A 12,148-nucleotide genomic window follows, 5' to 3' on the forward strand; every position below is an offset into this window, starting at 1 on the left:
AAGACTAATAGCCGGGGAAAAAGGAGAAAGTGCCAATGAAAAGAGTTTCATTAGCAATTGCTACGTGGAAAGCCCTTCACACAGTCAAAAGTGTTTTGTTTAGCTGCACAGCCACACCCACACACACACCCTCACATATCGCGAATGGTAGGCGCTGTATTTCCGTTTCCGCTCAACTGGCAAAATTCATTAAGCTCGGCAAAGTGGCCGCCCGTCGAGCCACTCCATCACATCACCAGCTCTCCCTCGATGGCTCAATCAATGCCGTGTGCTCAATAAACTTTCATTAACTCCATTCGTCACTCAGCCAGTCATTCAGTCAGTCAGTCATTCAGCCAGACTGGCTGCGACCTGTAAGTGTTTTGTAAACATGACTTATACAATTGGCTGCCAATATTTTTGCACAAATGCATTGCCCCACGCCGACATATCAATAAACTGAGAGTTTTCCGCTCGGAAATCAAATTGCAACAGCATCGGGAATAGGAAAAGGACACTGCAAAAAACATGGAAACACCCACAAGTTATAGAAAATGGGATTTTACTTTATACGCCCTTTTTATTTTTTTTAAAAATAATATGTTTTACTATGGTTTATTATGTTTTACTACGGTTTACTATGGTTTACTACGGTTTACTACGGTTTACTACGGTTTACTACGGTTTACTACGGTTTACTACGGTTTACTACGGTTTACTACGGTTTACTTCGGTTTACTACGGTTTACTATGGTTTACTACGGTTAACTATGGTTTACTACGGTTTACTATTTAAAGATTCAGTGACATAATAAACAGAAAAAATAAAGCAACAAAAGAATACTTCAATTGTAATCATTTTTGTCTGTGTATTAACGCGCCTTAAAGTGGTGCTTAATTCACGTGGTGCTGGCCATAAACTTAACCCACCAGCAATGGGCGGGCCGAAAAGTGGCTGTCAGAAGGCAAAAGGTGAATGCAAAAATCCCAATTACAATCCGATTTCGTGGGACCTGAACCCTGGCCGCCGGGCTCAAACCGAATCAGTCGAAAATTTAATTGAGCATTCAAAGACGCATTGACACGTGCGACAGACGAAATGCGGTGCCAGGAGTTGCAGGGCCAGCCAAAGGACTCGGATCTAAGCATTACCAGAGGAATGGGAATGGCAATGAAAATGGGAGGGCATCAGGTTCAATCCCAGTGCCAAACTCGAATTGCTGCTGTCAGCCAGGAATGAGAACGTTGCCAGGCAAAATTTATCCCACAGTTTGTGTTTGTCACTCTATTCCGGTTTGAACTCCGGAATCGGAATCAGCTGGTGTATTGCTCCTGGCCTTGGTCCCTCTGTTTGCTGCGGGACATCTTGTTATCGAAGGTGTCTGCACAAGGACCGGGGTCCAGCAGCCCAGCAGCCAGGCGCCCTGCATGATTGGCAGTTCAGGTGAAGGCTTAGCCCCAGTAACGAATGTCCGAAATGCAACCTTGTTCCGTAACTTGACAATTTTTCTCGTCTACACCTGACCCTGCTTACCCATCTTACTTTAACAGGTGTCATCTAGCTGTCACCGGATCTCAAGACAAGATATTACATCATATTTAAACATTACTGGGGCAACACCTAACAACATAGAATAATCAACCCCCATTGAAATTAGAAATATCAATAATTTAATTATGCACAAATATTTGTGATTAGGCACCAATCAATTTAAGAGTTTAATTCATTTATTATAATCAGAAATCCGGCTGAGAAATTTCCTTTCCAAATCCTCGTTTCAACTGGTATTCAAGATTAGTATTAATGGATTTTAATTGCATGAAAGTCAAATTAATCCATAAAACTTGTCCATTTTGAATATATTCACTTTTCGTTAGCATTTATCTTGGTGTTTTACTAATTAATTAATTATATTTTTACATGTATTCTTAGACATTATGATTATGAAGTCATTTTGAAAAACCTTTTTATGCCAAAAACAATTATCAGAAAAGAGTGACCATAAAAGCTAAAGAAATAATTATACATGATGTCTTTCTAAAATATGGGAGATTTTCTTTCCAAAACCATTATCAGAAAAGAATGAACATAAAACTTATAGAAATAATTCGTTGCTTTTAAGGAAGTGACCTTAATTTTTTTGTGTGTGGGAGTTTCTGGTGAAAGAGATCAATGCTCAGCATTCGGGCGACACTGACCAACAATTACAGTCTGCCACCGCTGATTTGGCTTCAAAGCCGTCACGTCGCCAACTAATTATCAACATAATTAAAAGGTGCCGTGACAATCCCCGGCGGGTCCACTGACTGATTATTGGCAGAAAGTGTTTAAGTATATTTCATTTGATTCGGTGCAGTATTTTTCCTTTCTAATTGAATCACGTTCGCCGCGGACTGGTTCTGGGACTTGAGCCCAAAAATTGCTGTCTTCCCTTTTTCCACCAGTTACCAGATAGTTCCTCTGAGGCAGACACACCCACATCGGCAGCCCAGCTCAATCAACACGCACACTGGGGGTCTGGGGACGAACAACTTAATCATCATCAAGTCAACATTAGTCACACTCGCAACGCGTTATCCTTCAGGCTTACACATGTGCGGTGGTGGTGGTGGTGGTGGATGTGCGGAATGAGGACTCAAATGTCATCGCAAATGCCATTTGCAAGTCCCTTTGATGGCCACGACAATGAAGACATTTGGCTAAGAAACCCAAACCCAAACGCAAACGCCACACCAGCTTTTGCGGCCTAAACAACGGCCATCTGGCTTCGATAGTTGCATTAAACTGATAATTATGCCTAATGCTATTTGTTGACTGTTCCGGGGAGTCTATTCCTGTGGGGGAATCGGAATCTAGATTAGCGCCATCAGCGACGCGGCGGCGATTTCAATTCGAACGTGCAGTATTTAGGCTCGACTCATCAGTTGCACTTGGTGATTAGCCAGGGGATGTATGTGGATAGGATAGGTAGGGGTTCCAACTACAAATGTGTGTGCGGTAAGCTTGGCAATCGTGGAGTTTAAAAGGGGGGCGGAGGGGGGTTGGCCTACCTGGGTATCTATTTCAAAAGGTTAATTACGCACGTTTGCATATCACGCGCCACATGCTGCCTTCATTGTTTATCTAAATTGTTATTGCCGGTGGCATTGGCAGGGGCGAAAGGATAATGCCGGCATTTCCCCTTCGATAACATTGCAATTTAATTAAGTCACGCAGCATTTCGATTTGGGCCTTAAATTAAACATGCTCGGGAATGGGATTTCCCTAATGAGGGCCAACATGGTTGGACATTCGATTGCTTTCGGAACAACATTTTGCAGCGAAAACTGTTTGGCCATTAAATTGGATACTTTTTCGTGGTGCAGATGCAAACAATTGCGGGCAGCGCGGTAATTGATTCGCGAAATCTGATCAGATGTACGTTATTTTTTGGCGATTTATTTGGTTTCCCCTTCAATTGGTGAAAATAAAATGTTGAGAGTTTGAAAATAAAAAGGATTTTTCGGCGTTGAACGAGAAGAATTCATTGGAAAAAAATTATAATTACTTTTAAAAGTTGTTTGTGCAAGAATTAAAATTTTTCCTCTTTGAAATAAAAGTTTAATTTCGCTTTTGCTTGAAAACTTTGTCTTCCTAAATAAACATCATAGTTTTGTATCAGTTTATTTCAGTGCCGAATCCAGGAACTGATTGGGGGGGGGATTTTAGAAGACCTTCTTTGTTGCATACTTTTTGAATATTACATTTCCTTGTGCATTTTCTTTTTAGTGAGTTTTATATTTATTATACCCTTGTAGAGGGTATTATAATTTCAGTCAGATGTTTGCAACGCAGTGAAGGAGACGTTTCCGACCACATAAAGTGTATATATTCTTGATCAGCACCAATAGCCGAGTCTATCTAGCCATGTCCGTCTGTCCGTCTGTCCGTCTGTCCGTCTGTCCGTTTCTATGCGAACTAGTCTCTCAGTTTTAAAGCTATCGCGATGAAACTTTCCCGAAGGTCTTCTTTCTATTGCAGGTAGTACATATGTCGGAGCCAGCCGGATCGGACCACTATATCTTAAGGCTCCCAAACAAATATAAGAAAATTCATTGTAACTTTGTAGGAAGTAGGCGTTTTGATTCTTGACTACTTAAAAACAAAATTGAAATAAATCGAAACGCTGAATCTGGAATCCCTGGAACTGCACTGAGTGAGTATTCTTTTATCTACAAGGGTATATAAGCTTCGGCTGGCCGAAGGTAGCTTCCTTTCTTGTTTTTTTATTGTTAAATTCTTTTTGTAAATCAATAAAAATATTTTTCAAAAATCTTGTTATGTTCATCCACCTAATATAATTTTCTCAGTGTCTGAAATGTCTGGAACTCCACCTCCTAACCCGTTGCTTTGTTGCCTTGGCCAACAAAGGTAACAAACGGGAGCACAAATATGCAAACAAGCGCCAAATTTTGCCTGCCTGGCTGAAGTTGCTGCTGCTGTTGCTCCTTGGGCTCCGGTTGTCCTTTGGGCCAGGATCCTGGGTTCTGGGTTTGCCTTGTTCGCCTTGTTAGCCCGGTTGTCTGCGACTGAGTGTTGTCGTTGCCACGTTTGTTAGACGAGCCAGGCAAGCGTGAGACATTTGCCTCCTTGACTCTGGCACGTGCAGCCAACTTTCTTTCTTTTTTTTACATTTCATTCCCTTTGCTCCCTTTGATGCAATTTGCTTGCACAGACAACTCGTTATTTTATTGTTTGCCTGCATTTGCAGCATAAATTTCCGCTGCACTTCCGACATTCCATTCCGTCGCATTTCTATTGACTGTGCAGGTGAGGTGACTAATTTGCTGCTGCTTCTGTTTTTGTTGATTGCTTACTTGCCATTTGCCATTACCGCGCAAATAGCACTTTATTTCACCTGTCTGACGCAAGTGCCGTTTTATGCTTTTTGGCCGGGCAATGCAAATGTGAAAGCCTTTGTTCAATTATTGCAATGCTGCTGCCGCTGCCGCTGACTGCATTTCAAACTGCAAAATCCTTTTAGCGCTAAACAGCTCAACACATTAGAGACATTTTATTTTCGTTCTGGATGAGACAGTCGGGAGTGTTGTGTTTTTTTTTATGTGCGAAAAGGGCAAAGGGGGCTGGCCAAGGCCAAACAGCTGAAAGTGTGGCAATTGAAGCGGCTGGTTTGGGTTGGCTCTTTTTTTTTTTTTTTGCTTCGTGTTGACTGCTTAAGAGCTTAAGTGATATTACACTTGAAGCGCAGCAATTTCATCCGCCGAATGACGCAGAGTGGGCGTTGCGAATACGTTTGAGATTGAGATTGAGGAGTGGGCGGAAGCGAGAGGGCGAAGGCTAAAAGCTTTTCCGCCCCGAAATGAGGAAATTTTGCGAAAAATTCTAAAGTGACAGTGCGATAATCGCGTAATCGATGAAGTCTGTCATTATCACGAGCCAGGCGAGGCGCTGGTGTCAAGGCAAGTCAATAAACGAAATTCACAATGGGTAAAAAGTCAGTGGAGCCAATAACAGCAACATCACTCATATGCGAGGGCACTCGAAAAAGGCTTCCTTTAAATTGTTAAACGGGAGAATTTAAGCTGACAAAGTGGACACTTGAAGTGGTATAAAAATCCCAACAAATCCTTTTTAAACTCAATAAATAACAAGTGGACCAAAAATCAAGAAGCATTTTTGTATTTATATTTTGGGTTTCAAAAGGTTCAATCTGAATGAAGAACTTTAAATATTATATCTAATTTTCTAAAATACAAAATTCGCATTTATTTAACCCCACAATTAAAATCATTCATTAAAAACTAATTATGATATTTATAAAAACATCAATAACAAAACTACAAGAGTCTTTAAAAAGTTCAATTTTCTAAATTTTCAACATCTTGACACTCGGAGATCACGTACAGCTCCGCCTAAACAAAGGCCACTTCCTTTTAGCCAAAAATGTTCAAGTTTTGATTCCACAATTGGCAGCAGGCAGAAGGAAGGGTCAGGCGCAGGCAGATTCAATTTGACAGTTGCGAGAATTCAATTTTCTTGTCGTCATGTTGCGGATTAGTTTCGTGCTTGTCCTATTAGAGGCACAAGAGGGTCTTCGGCTCCACAGTTGGACATTACTTCGAAGGCAGATGCCTGAGGAGTGAGAAGTACAGAAGGAAGGGTTTGCAACTTACCAATGCACACGCACAAATGAGAAAAGTTGCAAGTTCCGAAAAGTGCAGGAAACTTTATCCAACTGCTGCTGATGCGCCGCTGCCCATGGTTTTGCGGCTCTCCGGACAGTCATGGCCAAATAGCAAAGTTTGTGGCCAAGTCATGTGCGTGCGGCATTGAAATTGACGCGCCAACAATAAGAACAATCGAAAAAAAAAGAAGGAGGAACACCCACCGCAGCTGCAATTCAAATCGAAAGTTGGACGCAATCTCCAATGCATCACATCATCGGAATGATTGACAGCTCAAGGATGAAACAAGAAATGTGGTCGAAATTGAGTGAGGGTGTCAAAGATGTTCGCAAAATTGGTCTTTTAGCTACAATGGAAACCACACATTTCCATTGACAAAGACGTTCGTATCAGTGCTGTCCATTCAGCTTACTGTTATTATATTAACTTTATCTAATAAAAAATAATGCAATTTAATTCGTTAACTAAAAGTAAATCATTAATATATTTCAATTAAAAAAAAACAAATTAATACACAATGATTAAATAGAAATATGCTCATGATCACTATTAACTTCAGTTATTTTAAAAACGTTTTTTATGATATATATTAGGTTTCTTTTAATTGTTAATGCTTTAGAAATATATAGAAAAAATTACTCCCGAAAAAGTACAGACATTATAATCTGTATGTATGTTCTTTTTTAAAATATTTATAAAAACTCTGATCGACATTTGATTGCCAATTAAAAAAGAAACTTTTTTCTCTTATTTTCCACTTGTTATTCTCGCATTTAAATATTATGTAAGGTAATCCGGAGCAATTTTAATTGGTTAGCCTACCCATTTTGGTTTGTCAACAGACCAGGCTGCTTAAAACTGAAACAATTTTCGGAACTCCTGCTTGGGGGCTTAATTTGTCACATGTTTTCCCCTCCGGCATTGAATTCATTTCATCCACAAAGGCTGACCGGAGATTTTGAGAGGAAAAGTAGACGACGAAATGACAACTGAAAAGACCGATAGTCCTGAGTGAAAGAGGCTCAGTCGACTGACTAAATGCTTAAATACCTAAAACACCGAACGGAAGCAGGGACAATACGCACCGGCAAACAAAGAATGGAAAACAATTTGCTGGTAACGTTTTGGGCTCATTGTGGGCAGGCCTACCTACCATCTTCATCTTTAGTTCCCAGCTCCATCTCCATTGCCACCTCCAAAAAAATAAACCCTTTTACCCTTTCCATGCCGATTTCTCCCCCTCTGTTGTTTGCTGTATTTGTTGTGACAGTGGCCCGAATCAAAACCGAAGCAGGTTGATGGATTACAACCAAAAGGCGGTAGCATTCTCCTCCGGAGCCATTGTGGGCGTGGCTAGGTGGGAGGGGCAGTGGGTCGAAGCCAGCCGCACGATTAGGCTTTTGTTTGGCTATATGTCGAATTTCTATGGCCACACCCAATCCAATCCTAGCCAGCCTTTGTATCTGCGGCCAAAGTGATTTGTGTGCCCTTGGGGTATCGGCAAGTACGTTTAATGAAGTGAAGGGTTAAATTTGCCAGGAACTTGGTCGGGGTTTGTGGATTGGGGTTTGGGGTTCCTCACAGAAGAAAATGCCAAGTGGAAGCGGCTTAGGCACTCACACAAAGAGCCTGCGCCGGCAAAGGGAATCAAGGCGGAAAATCTCATTCCATTCGGGCAGCTCAATTGTAGAAAGTGTCGGCTTCTTAAAGTGGTATGTCAAATTTAAAAGAAAAAAAATCCCTAAGAGATGAGGGGTGTTAAATAAAAAGAATGATTTTTTATCTTTAAAAATAGTTTTTGCCGTTTAAAAACGTCTAGTAGATTTTTTTAATCACTACACTTTCGTAATTTGTTTCCCTATTATAAATTCATTGTATCACATTTAAACATCAAATAAAAATATTTATGTTAATATCTAAATCCGTTCGATTTTTTTAACAACACACTTACATTTTTTAAAATTTTTTATGGATTTTTTTTATTACATTTAAAAATGTCAAATGTTTAATTTTACTTTTTTCTGATATTTAAGTTAAAAAAATCTTGGGAAAACTTAAATGCGATTTTTAATGTTAATTTTTTTTTAATATTTTACTATAAACTTTTAAACAAAACTACAAGCACTATAATTTGTATGACCTTCACATTCCAATTACCCTATTGATGACTTTGAACGACCTTCACACACACTTTGCCGCGAGCACAAGCCTGCATTTTGGTTGATGGGTAACAAAATCATTTATCATAACCAACGGCTGCGGCGCATTCCTCTCAAGTGGCGTATGTGATTGCGGCAAAGGCAGAGGCAAAAAGCCTTTCCAAAAGCCTGGCCAGTTGCAAAATCCATCCACCAACGACCGACAGCCCCCACTCATATAGCCATAAATCTGCGGACTGGGCAAAAGTTGCGGATATGCGAAACGGCAAACGGGAATGGCAACCATTTGTCTAATTTTAATGGGCATGCTAATAGAGCCATATTGCGGGTCAGGCGGACAGGCGGACACCTGACCCTGACCCCAGATCCCTCGGAGATCTCAATTCCGTCGGGATGGAGGCATGGGCCTCCTCCATTTCTCAGGTCTTGCCAGTCGACTTTTAATTTATGTGCGGCCAAAAGTTTTTGGCTCATTAAATACCTCAAAATGAAAATGGTAAATGACTTACGAGCCGGCCTGAAGATGAAGATGCCGCTCCAGACGATTGACTTGGAACGTGCTCCTTTCCCCATTCCCGCTCCAGTTGGCCATCTCCTGCATCATTTGCTGAATTGCCGCTACGTGCCGCATTATCGGCCACAAAAAATCTCGGCCAGACGACTTTTCAACTGGCTGCCGCCATTTCTATTGATGAAATTGCCAAGACGCTCGACCATATTTGCCTTTGGCTTTTTAATGAGGCCCCCGGTTTGTTTGGGTTTCCTCCGATCCGCCTATCTGAGGTCAGTTTCCGTTGCCTGCCTGCATCATTTGTTAATGTTTCGCCCCAGACATTTACATTTCTTAGCCCAAAGGCAACCAGAAAGCCCAAAAGAAGGCAATACAATATTATTGTTATTTATCTGTATGAAAATGTTTGAGAGATAAGATAATGCCCGATGGGCAAAATATTTATTCACTTCTTTGGTGCAGTAAAGCATTTTTACGTTTACGTTTTTTCAATGAATTCAATAAAGATTTCTTAAAGTTTAGAAGACAACTGTGGTTAATTTAATAATAATAATTGGTTTACTGATGATTACAGGATTTTTTAATTCATTTAGTAATAATAACGCTTTTTTAAATACTTATTAATTTAATTTATTTTTAAAAAAATATGCATATCAGTAGTTTTGTTTGTTTTTTATTTTTATAAGTTGTAAATTATTCAAATGGGAAAAATAGAAATAATACATTGTGTCATATCATATCGGATGATAAATTTGTTGAGTTTCTTGAATAACTTCTTAAGCATTTAAGTATCTAAGGTAACAAATTTGAAATCTTTAGAAATTCATGTGTCTTAACATTAGGTATATTAAAAAAATGGTTTTCCTTTCAGTGCATACAATCTTCAGACGTCAATTCGTAATCTTCGAGTGATAGTGCTTAATCTGCGTGCTTATTTTTGAAGCCATTCCCTCTTGGCCTAATGAAATCGTAATATTTTAGAGCAGCTTGTTTGATTGCGACCAGAATAAATATTTATCGCGCCCACATGGACATATGGAATTAGCTAACACAATGCCACGCCCCCTTTTCAACGGGCATTTTAATTTAATTTTCACACCTGAACGCACAGCAAAAACCCATATAAAGTGGTTGTAGTGGCGTTTATTTTGCAACGTAAAAGGACCTCTGGCGCCGGACAGCAACAAGGAGCGAGTCCTGCTTACATATATTCACATATGCTCATGGCAAATTTAATTTTAAAAAGCAAACCCGGAAATACATACATATGTGTACGCTGCTGCACCTCAATCAGCGGGAAATGGCCGCACACTCAGCGGGCAAAGCTGCACTTTTCCCACCCCACTTACCACCCCACTTTTTTGGCCCACTTAACACACCTGCACAGAAAAAAAATTGACAGAAGGTCAGATTGATTTGTGCAGGTTAAAATAATATTTTTTAAAGATCATTTTGATATGAATAAAGATTACGTTTATCTTATTTTAAATATTTGTTAAAAAAAGTAATACATTCGGTATTTTAAACAGTATTTTTTTAACATTTATGAAATTATAAAATATCAAGTTGATATGTTTGAATCATAATTTTGACATTTATCATATTGGCATTTTATTGAAATAGTATAAATAGTAGAAATGACCCTATCATATCGAATTTTTTTCCGTGTGCAGCAAGCTCCACCTGTCTGCGAGCTCCATGTCTAATTGTATGTGCTTTTGTGGCCAAAACTATGAGGATGCTGTTGATGTTTTTGTTCTGTGTTGTGTTGCTGCTGTTACTGTTTCTGTGGCTCTTGTTGCAGCATTTGTTGCTCCCGTTGTTACCCCTTTTGTGTTGCTTGTGTTGCACCTACTCACCGGTCGCACCGGTCAGTTAATGTAGTTCCTGGCCAGGCAACAAAGTTGTGGGTTTTATTAGTTTCTTCTGGGTTCAGCGCTCACCGCTGATTGTTGTGCTGTAAATTGCATTTGTGGTCAACAAAAAGACAAGTCGGGCCTCAGCTTTATTTGTTGTACAGCTGTTTTGGGTTATTTTTCCTTTTTTTCAACTTGGCCACCTTATTTAAATTGCCATTAGCTGCGGCTCTTTGGGCCGACTCATCCTTTAATTTGGGGAAATGCCACAGCATTACGGTTGCCATTAGCCAATGCAGCAAAACACATAAGCGGAAACACTTCCATATGTATGAGCAGATAGTCGCACATTTCCGTTGGATTTTCTTTCTGTTTTCTGTGAGCGATTTTCGTGCTACATTTTTTTCTCGGATTTTCTCATCCTTTTATTTTTTTGCTAGTTTTTTGTTTTGTTTTTTTACCAGCTTTGCTCTAAATATTCAACACTTTCTCGCCCGCCTTCGTTGTGTCCTCTCAGGTTGCTCACTTTGGCTTTACTTTTTGCCTGCTTCTGTTTTTGTCGGGCCAGCGCAGCCAGGGAGGTTTGTTTTTAATTAAAACAACAATGCAGTGCCAGAGCCACACTTCCGTCCGTACGCCCGTACGCTAACCCGCTTTTCACCTCCCAACCACCCACCACCCACTACCCACATGCAAGCACATATTATTTCCCACTCACCCGGTGACTGACTGACTTGTTGCTGTTGTTCCTGCTGTTTTTCAGTTTTTCCTGCTGCTGCAACTGCCGCATGTTGCTGTTGTGTTTTACTTTTGCGCTTACAATTTCATTTGGCCCGCTTTTCCTGCCCCTCCCCCCTCCTCTTTTGGCCAGCGCCCTTTGTTTTGGCCTTTGCTTGTGTGTTTTGTGTGAAAAGTGATAAGTGAAATATGCTTTTTCAGCTGCATTTTCAATTTAGTCGTTCAATGCAATTCCAATTGGATATTGCCAATGGCCAAGTTACAAGCCAACTCCCTCACAAGGGGTAAGGTAAATCGAAACGAAATGAAACAAAATAAAAAAGCGGTGGCACAGTATTTGCCCTCTGAAATGTTTAAAATTGATTCGTTCGGACAGAACTCGTTTAATTGGGACTGAAATAAAGCGAATTCCCAGCTGCATTGTGTGGTGATTTGGAGTGTCTTCATGACATGACATTGTCATAAAGACGGATTGTGCCAATCATAATTGCACGGCAAAAAGTCTTGGGTTTAAAATCTAAAGAAATAAGTAGAAGGAATTTCTAAAATTTTATAGATAAATCAAGATGGGAAATATCAAAAAAAGCATTTCAAACTTTTTTAACTCCATGAAAACCATGTGCAGAAAAAAATGTCACTATTATTTTTAGTGCATAAATAAGCTCATAAATCCAATGAATAATATCTGCAGAAATAAGTTAAGCGAGGTTCAAACATTT

This window comes from Drosophila takahashii, chromosome 3R (genome assembly GCF_030179915.1).
Source record: "Drosophila takahashii strain IR98-3 E-12201 chromosome 3R, DtakHiC1v2, whole genome shotgun sequence".
Classification (NCBI taxonomy): Eukaryota; Metazoa; Arthropoda; class Insecta; order Diptera; family Drosophilidae; genus Drosophila; species Drosophila takahashii.